General features: G+C 43.5%; 1 protein-coding gene and 1 pseudogene across 1 annotated transcript in view; both read right to left on the bottom strand.

The window, feature by feature from the left end:
• LOC140521621 (uncharacterized) overlaps positions 1-10,026 on the bottom strand; it is a 180,261-nt gene that overhangs the window by 69,615 nt on the left and 100,620 nt on the right. The gene's annotated exons all lie outside the window — the stretch shown is intronic.
• LOC140521625 (uncharacterized) lies at positions 2,495-8,973 on the bottom strand (annotated as a pseudogene).

Genomic DNA, 10,026 nt, shown 5'->3' with positions numbered 1-10,026 from the left:
GGCCACGCTGGGCTTCTGCCCTGCCAGAGACTAGCTACCCCGCTTCTGCCCTGCCAGAGACTAGCTACCCCGCTTCTGCCCTGCCAGAGACTAGCTACCCCGCTTCTGCCCTGCCAGAGACTAGCTACCCCGCTTCTGCCCTGCCAGAGACTAGCTACCCCGCTTCTGCCCTGCCACGGACTAGCTACCCCGCTTCTGCCCTGCCAGAGACTAGCTACCCCGCTTCTGCCCTGCCACGGACTAGCTACCCCGCTTCTGCCCTGCCAGAGACTAGCTACCCCGCTTCTGCCCTGGGGGGTGGGGGTGGGCCTCGAGGGGAGGGGGCCAGAAGGAAACCGTCATTTTTCTCCGCCCCGCCCCCATCTTTGGGTCCATCTCTCCTTAGAGACAAAACAGGACAGGTTTGGGGACCCTCTCAGCAGGGCAGGGCAGGACCCCCAGCAGCATCGGGGGCTTCCTGCAGGAAGAGATCGGCCGCAGGACTTGGCTCCCGAAGACTCTGCTGGGGGTAAGGACTGAAACCTGAGGGGCCAGAGGGGCCAGAGGGGCCAGAGGGGTCAGAGGGGCCAGAGGGGTCAGAGGGGCCAGAGGGGTCAGAGGGGTCAGAGGGGTCAGGGGCGGCCCTGTCTCCGGCACTCAGCTGGCGGGGACACAGGGCAGGCCTGTCTCCAGGCAGAATCCCAACACTCGCTAGCTGGGTGACCTTGGCCAAGTCCCTTCACCCTGCGGGCCTCAGTCTCCCCGGCTGTAAAACGGGCAAACCGCTCCAGCATCTCTGCCAGGGAAATCCTGATGGCGTCCAGGAGAGCGGGAAACGACTCCACCACCCCCAGGACAAGTCGTCCTCCAGCCTCCTGGTCCCTGCTGCCCACGCCCCCACCCCATCATAAGCCCCCTCAGGGCCCCTCCCATCATGTGCGCCCCCAATCAGATCCCGGGGCTCCGGCCCTGCTTCAGCCCGGCAGCTCGCCTCCGGCCACGCCCGGCCCTGCTTTCGGGGGCCGCTCACCCCGTTTCGGGTCAACCTGGACCAGAGAAGGGAAGCAAATAACCTCAAGCTTGAAGGAGGAGTGAGGGGCGGGGCGGACGTGACGTCAAAGGGGCCGCCCATCCTCACTCACTAGAACTTGGAAAAGGCACCTAAGGTGAGCGAGGCCTTCTGGGAATCGTAGTCTGGAGGCCGCTGCCGTTTCTGCGCATGCCTGGAATTCGGCTCCTCCCTCACTACGAAACCACGCCCCACGTGTGCCCTCGGGGGTGTCCCCCTGGCCCGAGCACTCCGTCACCTACAGAGAGGCAGCAATGCGGGGTCTGCCTAAGACTAGCTGACCGCATGCCGAGTGCCGGAGGAGGCAGAATGCACGAAAGGCAGAGGACGATGCCGAGGCCCATGTAGAGGCTTCCGTCGCCCGGGGAAGGACAAGGCTTGTTGTCCAGAGGCCGCGGGAGCCTCGGGATCCTCCGCAGCCAAACGAGCGGCCGGCTCAGAGGCGAGGGCCACCGTGGCAGCTTCGGTGGGGACGGACTGCAGGGGCCCAGAGGACCTGTCCCAGGAGATCGGAGCCGCCCGACGGAGCCGGGGGCCCTTGGGACAGGACCGGAGCAATGGCAGAGCTCTGCCCGAGACAAGCCGCGAGCCTTGGCCAGCCGGGGTAAAGTGGGGAAGTGAAAGCTCCCTGCAGGAGGTGGTCACGGAGGAGGACTGAAGACCACGCGTGGTTCTGGACGTGCCCTGTGCGTGGGAGGAGACCAGCTGATGCTCTGGAGGAAGATCCTGCCCAGCAAGTCAGCCCACGACTGACAGGAGGCTCCCGAATGAAATCAGGAGGACACCAAGCAACAGTTTCTTTGAGGAAGAAAACCAGAAGTTGTGTGGTGGATGCACAGACAACTTGTTCACCAACCCCGGAGTTTCTTCATGGGCAACATGGGCCACATTCCATCTCTTGATTTTCCCTAGACTTGCAAACGTAGCCCAGTGAGGAAGAGTAAATGCCCCAAGGAGGAAGCAGAGGGGTTCCCAGGGGATTCACACAGAACGTTGCCCCTTTATTAGGACCCAGTGGAGCACCAGACTCACAAGTCCCTTGATGTGACTATTCCAAGTTCTCCAGACTTCTCTGGCACCTAAAGGTGCAGAAATACAGAGGGGGAAATACCCCCAGCAAAAGCTGCTTCTGATTGGTACTATATTTGAACTAGAGCGGTAATTTGGATTATGTGGCAATTTCCAGAAACCACTTTTAGGTTTCAGTCTTGCAAAATAAACAAAACAAAGGAAAACCCCTCCCATCTCTAAATAAAACACATATGTCCTCTTTTTCTGTTTCTCGGTTTGGGGAGCAAGAGTACTCTTAAATAAATGAGGCCCCCGGCCAAGGTGAGAGTTAGGTGTACAAATTTTTTCCATTCTTCTTCCCCAGAGGTCCAATCATTGACAAGCAAACACTGACAGCAAAAATTTCACAGAATTAGCTGATTTTTTTTCCAGCCAAAACCCATTATAAAAATACAGACAGCAAATAAATAGAATGTAAAAGTGATGTCACTTCACCTAGCAGAATGAAAGAAGGGAGAAGAAAGTGAAGTGAGAATGAATTCAGTCAGCTCCTGAAAACAGCAAAACATCAACATCCACTCTTCACAGATTAAGGCTTAAGTGGGTCCATAATTTACACACGGCTCCCAACTATTCTGGATTGTATTTGGTTTTGGGTAGCAGTGCCCTTCATTTGCTATCAGCTCTCCAAACAGCTCCCAAGTTCCTATTCCCTCCACTCACTGCAGCTTCCAACTACCACCATCCTTTGGCCCCTCCTATCTGCGAAATCTAAACTTTCTAATAGTCTTCTTACTAAAAAGGGACTACACATTCTCCATTCCCTCCCAACACCACTTGGTGGGGGACAATAATTCATAAACTGATAAATGTCTGTTATATCTGGCAATAAAAGTCTGTACAGATAACATTTAATGATAGCTACTTGGGAGGGTCAACTCAGTCTCTTGGTTTCTCTCCACCTGACCACTCCAGGGATGCTTGTTGCTGATGCTTAAGTCCATTCTGTCTTCCCACCAATGCAAATTTCCCCTCCACAGCTCCCTCTTATATAGGTGGAGAGGTGTCGACCTGGAAAGTTTGGTTAAAGAAGGCAAACTAGTTAGGTGGCATATAAATTCATGTTTATTCCCTTAAAGCTAGCAAACATGTAGGTACATAGAGCCAGAATGTGAATTGTGTCTCATAAAAGAATGACCAGCATTAAATATGTTTTAGAACAACCCCAACTCGGGATGTCTATGTCACTCAAATTTATGATCTCCCTATATGTTTAACCATATTATGAGAAAGGGCTTTTCTGAACTGCATAAGTGATAAATACAATAAGAGAGTTGACAAAGTGTCGATTGAAATTACGACCCGGGATATCTATGCTTTTTTTTTTTTATCATTAACATGCCATAACATAGTATATGTCCATAAAATATTAAGATAAGAAAAAGTCCCATTATTCAAGACACTTTCTCTGGTTAAGGCCCTTATCCGTAATGGCTATAAACAAAAGACAAAATGCTCTTAAGTCAGCCCCATGTGGCCTTGTTGACATAGGAAGAGGTATTGTGAGTTTACTCAGAGAACAAAGGGATATCTGTTAGGTCAAGGCTCTTCTTCTGGTTGATTAGTTTAGGCTTTGGCCCTTATTGAGGTCCAAATGATATTAAATGATTATCATAGGGCATGGGAAGGAAGTGCAAAGGTCCAAAGCTTCTCCCTCTACCATTGCCATTCCTTCGAATTTATCCTTCTTACTTATTTGTAATTGTTTTCTTTATGTTTACTCTGTATGTAATGGTGGTCAACATGTTCCACCTCAGGAAGTTTGGACATATTCTAAACCCTAATTACAGCTTTAAATTTAAAATTTGATACTGTCAAGATATTAGGAGACACCATGTTTTCCAGAGCTAAGGCCCAACAACTAAGTTGTGTCTCCAGCTTGGAAAAAAAAATCTTTGTGCTCACCCTCTGATAAAATATAATTATTATATTGCTGTGACCAACCAGTGTTCTCTGAGCTCAGACAAGCACAGGACAAGCTAGGACAAGTACCCATGTTCCAGTCACAACGCTCTGATATGAATCAAACTTGTGTCGTTATTGCTGTTACCCTTCACTGTCAAGGCGACAGCTCACCGCATAGCCATTGGTATAAGAAGGGAGTTCTGAACACACTGCCTTCAGTCCCTCCACTAGGGAATGAAAAAATATGTCTCATCCTCCCTCGCTTGCAAACTGTTTCTCTCAATTAAGCTTCTGCTTGATTCCTGACTCCTGTCTAGCCTGCTCTGTTCAGCTTCAGCCGACAACAGGTTAGAGACTAGTTTCATCTAATTGACACTTTTAGCAATTATTTGTTTCCTTCTCTTGCATTGAACAAAAAAAGACAAAAAAATAAAATCTTCATATCATATACATGTACGTCAACAAAATAAGTTTCTACACTGGTCACACCCAAAAGTCTAAATCTCATTCTGTACTTTAAATCCCTCACCTCTGCAGAAAGAGATGAGTACCAATCTTATCATCGGTCCTTTTGAATCATGGTTTGCCAGGGATAAGAAGTTGTCCAGCTCTATGAGAGTAGGTAACCTCTACATAGGTCCAGACCAGAACAAACCCACAGGCTATCTTTTTCTTTTCCAACACATTCTCAATACAATTAACAAACTGATATTCCTAAAGCATAGATCAGACCATTTTCTTCCAAGGATTCAGCAGTTTTTTTACTGACTCTGGGATAAAATGCTCACCCCTTTGTTAAAGCCCACCAGGGATCTTTACAAGCTGATTACATATTGCTTGCCCTACAGGAGCTGGGAAGGTGTCTCAAAAACCATTGAAGAGGAGCTGGAAGAGGGCAGCAGCTCCAGAAACTGATTCTGATGGGACACTTGTGGTTGAGAGGGGAGTGCTGGAACAATGGGTTTGTAAGTAGTGATTAGTAGATCACTGTCAACTCTTTAAGAGAGAAAAAAAACCCAGGTGACTCTCCTCCAGGACTGATCAAGTAGCTGCTGAATCAACTTCTGGCTGTGTGCATTAATCACTCACCAAATCTTCCATTGCCCTCGAGCTCAAACTTGGACCTTCATAAATTGATCCCCACTGAATTTTGCACCCATCTGGCTAAAAATAGCAGATTATTGGGGAACAGAAAGACAGGCAGAAGTCTTAGGTTTTTATGCTCTGTTGCAGAAGGACCAAAGTGTAGGAATTCAATAATCTGGTCCATGTTGTAGTTGCTTCCAAATATTTTTTAATCTTTTAAATTTAAAAAATTATGTATTTTGAACATTTTGAGTTCCAAAATTATGTTTCCAGGTCCTCCCCCACCCACTGGTAAGGCAAGAAATGTAACAATAAAATATATAAAGTCATACAAAAAAATTTCTATACCAACCACGTATAAAAGAAAATGAAAAAAAATTGCACTTCAACTTACATTGAGTTCATCAGTTTCCTCTTTGGAGGTAGACAGTGTATTTCATCATGAGTCCTCTGGATTGATGTTGATCAGAGTAGCTAAGTCTTTAACAGTTAATCATCATTAAAATATTGCTGTTATTGTGTATAATGATCACCTGGCTCTGCTCCCTTCATTCTGTGTCAATTCATAAAAGTTTTCATAACTTTTTCTGAAACTATCCCCCTTGTTATGCTATTGGTTAGTGGTTCAGTAGGGTCTGGGATCCCATTATAGGGTTTATTGTGGCAAAGATAATGGCTTTTCAAATTCCTTATCCAGTAGATTAAGGCAGAGCTCAAATAATTTGTCCAGGGTCACTGCACTAATAAGTGTCTGAGGCCCTATTTGAATTCAGGCTTTACTGACTCCAGGCAGTGCTCTATACACTCAGTCATGTAGTTATCATTTTTCATTTCTTACAGCAAAATAGTATTCCATTACAACCATAAACCACAACTTATACAACCACTCCCTCAATTTCTAATATTTTGTGGCCACAAAAAACCACTGTCAATATTTTTGTACACACAGGTCGTTTTCCTTTGAGCCCTTGGGCATGCAGACCAAGTAGTGATATAGCTGGGGAAAAGGGAATGCACAGTCTTACAGGCCTTGGGGCATAGTTCCAAAATATTTGCTACAACATGTAAAACAGGTCTGAACTGTGCATGAGTGTCCATATTTTTCCATATCTCTTCCAGAATTGCTCATTTTCCTTATCTATCTTCTCCTTATTATGTTACTCAATCTGATAGGTGTGAGGGGGTAGCTCAGAGTTCTTTTCATTTGCATTTATCTAATCAAAAATGGTTTAGAGCATTTTTTCCTAAATCAATTGTTAGTTTTGATTTCTTCTTATGAAAACTCCTGGTTCATATCCTTTGACCAGAATGGAATCCCATTCTATTTTTCATATGTGACTAATTAGATGACAAGGCCAGTGGCCACCTTAAAAGAGTATTAGTTACCACTGCTGTTTAACTGAACTTCACTGAATTCCTTCATTTTGATATTCAGAACAATGGACAGAAATTCAACATTTGCCACAGGCATTTCCTAGGCTTTTAAAAAATTACTGTGATTTCAAATCTTTATGGTTCAGGGGCTATTCTGATGAATATGAGAAGCAGCACCAGCAAAACACCAGGAACACAGCTCAAATTATGATACATTCCTCAAGTATAGACAATGAGTATTTATCATACATCAAGCTCATCTGATGGCCAAGAGGTCATCCATATGGCTGTTGCATGCCATCTGCCCAGGAATCAAAGTTAGTATCAAGGCTCTCCCAATACAGCCAACCACCAAATCCTCTCCATACCAGAAGGTCCAAGGGAGGATAACATTAATTTTTCTCCCCTTATATGGTCCTGAAGAGAGAAGGGATATCTCCTTTCCTGGGGGCTAAATAAGGACTCAGAACTTTATAGTCATGTTCATGAAGTTCACTCAGTCATAATCTACACATCAAGGGGATCCTCCCACATTCCTTACATTCGTAAATATTTTAGTTACTCAAGGGACGGCCCCTTAATAAAAAAAAAATAAATAAAACTAGGAGGGGAAGACCCTCAGGGTTCCTGGCCAAAAGAGAAACAGCTACTATTTTGTATTTATATTTACTGTGCTAGGAGGGCAAGGACTGATTGTTCAATGTATGAGCCCCAGAGAGAATTGAGTTTAAGGCTTGTTCTTTGAGAAAGAAATCTAGCCAGTCAACCCAAAGGAAAAAAGGCAACTTTTGGCCATCAAAGTGTACCTTACCCTGGGAAGAGGACCCCAGGTAGGGAGGGAAAGAGGGGGATGGGAGAAAAGGAGAGGGAAGGGGAGGAGGTGTTACTTACAGGTTGTATTTGTCCTTCATTCTAGAAGAGGACCATGACATCAGGGAGATGATGACATGATTTGCAATTGACTTTGATTTAAGTGAGGGAGGTTATCTGCCTCAAAGTGAGAATCTGGAAAGACCTTAGCTTAAAAGGGCCAAGGTTTCCCACTGCACCCTGGCATTTCCAGTCATCCTGATGAATATCTGACCACTGGACCCAGATGGCCATGGAAGAGGACCTTGAACAGTCCTCCCTCATTTAAATCAAGTCAACTGCAAATCACGTCACCATCATGGTCCTCTTCAAGAATGAAAGACAAACACAACAAATATTTCAGAGTATGAATTCTCTGACAGACACAGGGGAACATCCTCAGTCAAAATACCTTCCCACGCATTAAAAAACTTATAAGTTTTCTCTCCAGAATAGATTCTTTGATGTTCAGTAAGATGTGTCCTCAGGTTGAAAATTATTCACAATCATTACATTCATAAGGTCTCTCTCCAGTATCAATGCTATGATACTAAGTTCTAAAATCAGGAAGAAGGTCTGTCCGTCCACATACAGTATATTCAAAAGTTTCTCTTTAGTATGAATTCTGTAATGTCATTAAGTTTTGAGTTGTAGTGGAAGCCTTCATAAAGAATCTTACTAGTATAAATTATCAGTGGACAGTAAATTGTATCTTACAACTGAAAGCCTTCCCAAATTCACTATATTCATAAGTTTTCTATACTGAATGAATGCTCTGATGCACAGAAATTTGTGACTTCCTCCTGAAGGCCTTTCCATATTTATAAGGACTTTAAGCAGTATGAATTAAGTGATGTTCGATAAAATCTAAGTTATGATGGTCTTCCTCCCTCTCCCTTTATATTCATGAGGAATCTCTCAAGTATGAGTTCTCTGATGGTGATAAAGTTGTATAACCTGTAAAAAGGCCTTCCCACATTCACCACATTCATAAGGTCTCTCTTCAGTATGAATTCTCTGATGCTTACTGAGATTTTCCTTCCTTGGGAACACTTTCCCACAGTCATTACACTCATAAGGTTTCTCTCCAGTATGAATTCTCTGATGAACAGTAATATTTGGTTTCCTGTTGCAGACCTTTCCACACTCACTACATCTATAAGGTTTCTCTCCAGTATGAATTCTCTGATGCACAGTAAGTTGTGTTTTACTCCTGAAGGCTTTCCCACATTCACTGCATTCATAAGGTTTGTCTTCTCCAGTATGAATTCTCTTATGCACAGTAATATGTGCCTTAATCCTAAAGGCTTTTCCACATTCACTACATTCATAAGGTTTCTCTCCAGTATGGATTCTCTGATGTAGACTTAAGTTCTGAGTTGCAGATGAAAGCATTCCCACACTCTTTACATGCAAAAAGAATCTTTCTAGTATGAATATTCTGATGAACAGTAAGTTGTGTCTTACTCCTGAAGACTCTCCCACATTCACTATATTCAAAAGATTTCTCTCCTATAAATTCTTTGCTCCCTGAAGGGAAGAATAAACAGCTGATTAACTCTTCCTTTGCTTCCATTTTCAAAGGCTCCTATTTCCTCAAGAGGTTTGAGTGTGATTCTCTTGCCTTCCCACTTGAGAAGACTAGTCTCACCACTCTTTCACTAAGAATCTCATGTGAAAATAAGAAGACTCAAAAGTAACATAAAAATGAATTGGTTGAAAGTGAATTTATCTGGAAAGATGAATAAAATGTAAATGGTTGACATTTCAGTGGAATAAGGAAATAAAAGAGCATCTTTAAAAACTAGATAGCTGAGAGTTTGCAAAAGTAGCCTTAGGGCAGCTAGGTGGCACAGTGGATAGACTGCTGTGCTTAATGTCAGGAAGATTAATCTTTCTAACATCATATCAGGACTCAGACACTAGCTGTGGGAACCTGGGCTGGTCATTTAAGCATATTTGCCTGACTTTCCATATATTTAAAGTGACTTAGAGGACGAAAAGGCAAACCACTCCATGATCTCTGACAAGAAAACCCCAAATTAGGTCATAAAGCCTTGAAGACAACTAAAAAAATGATTGAAAAACAGATTTAAGGTGGAAATAGGGAGGGAAAACACTGAGCAGAAAAGAGTAAATTACAGACAGAAAAATCTTGAGGAAAGGGAGTCATATTGGAGAAATGTTGCCATAAAAGAGCTGTTAAAAATACAACATATCTACTTTTTAAGGAATGGATTAAATGTGTAAGATGAAGATCCAATTCCAAAAGAGTAAATGATCAAGACAGACAGGTACTACTCATAAGGCAAAATACGAATAACTACTGGAAACAATACTGAAATTCTAACAATCAAAGAAAAAATCAGAACAATTTGAAGGTATCACACCAAATACTCATCAGATAGGAAAAGATACTTTAAAGTAACAAATTTATGAAATTTTGCTGAAATAGATACTTATTAAGCTACCAATGATATTTTCCTGAAAAGCAACAAAGCAATTTAGGTTTTAGATAGAACTTCAAAACTACTGACCCAATGGTCCCTTTACTATGAATACATCCTCAAAATGCTACTGAAGGCAAAGACATTTCTCAAAAATATCAACCATAGCTTTTAGAGAAATAGCAAAATACTCAAAACCTAGAGGTACAAGGATGGCATTATGGCTAAACAAATTCTGTCATAGGA

This window comes from Notamacropus eugenii, chromosome 1 (genome assembly GCF_028372415.1).
Source record: "Notamacropus eugenii isolate mMacEug1 chromosome 1, mMacEug1.pri_v2, whole genome shotgun sequence".
Taxonomy (NCBI): Eukaryota; Metazoa; Chordata; class Mammalia; order Diprotodontia; family Macropodidae; genus Notamacropus; species Notamacropus eugenii.
The sequence above is the reverse complement of the archived record's forward strand: the minus strand, read 5'-3'. Positions and strand labels throughout refer to the sequence as shown.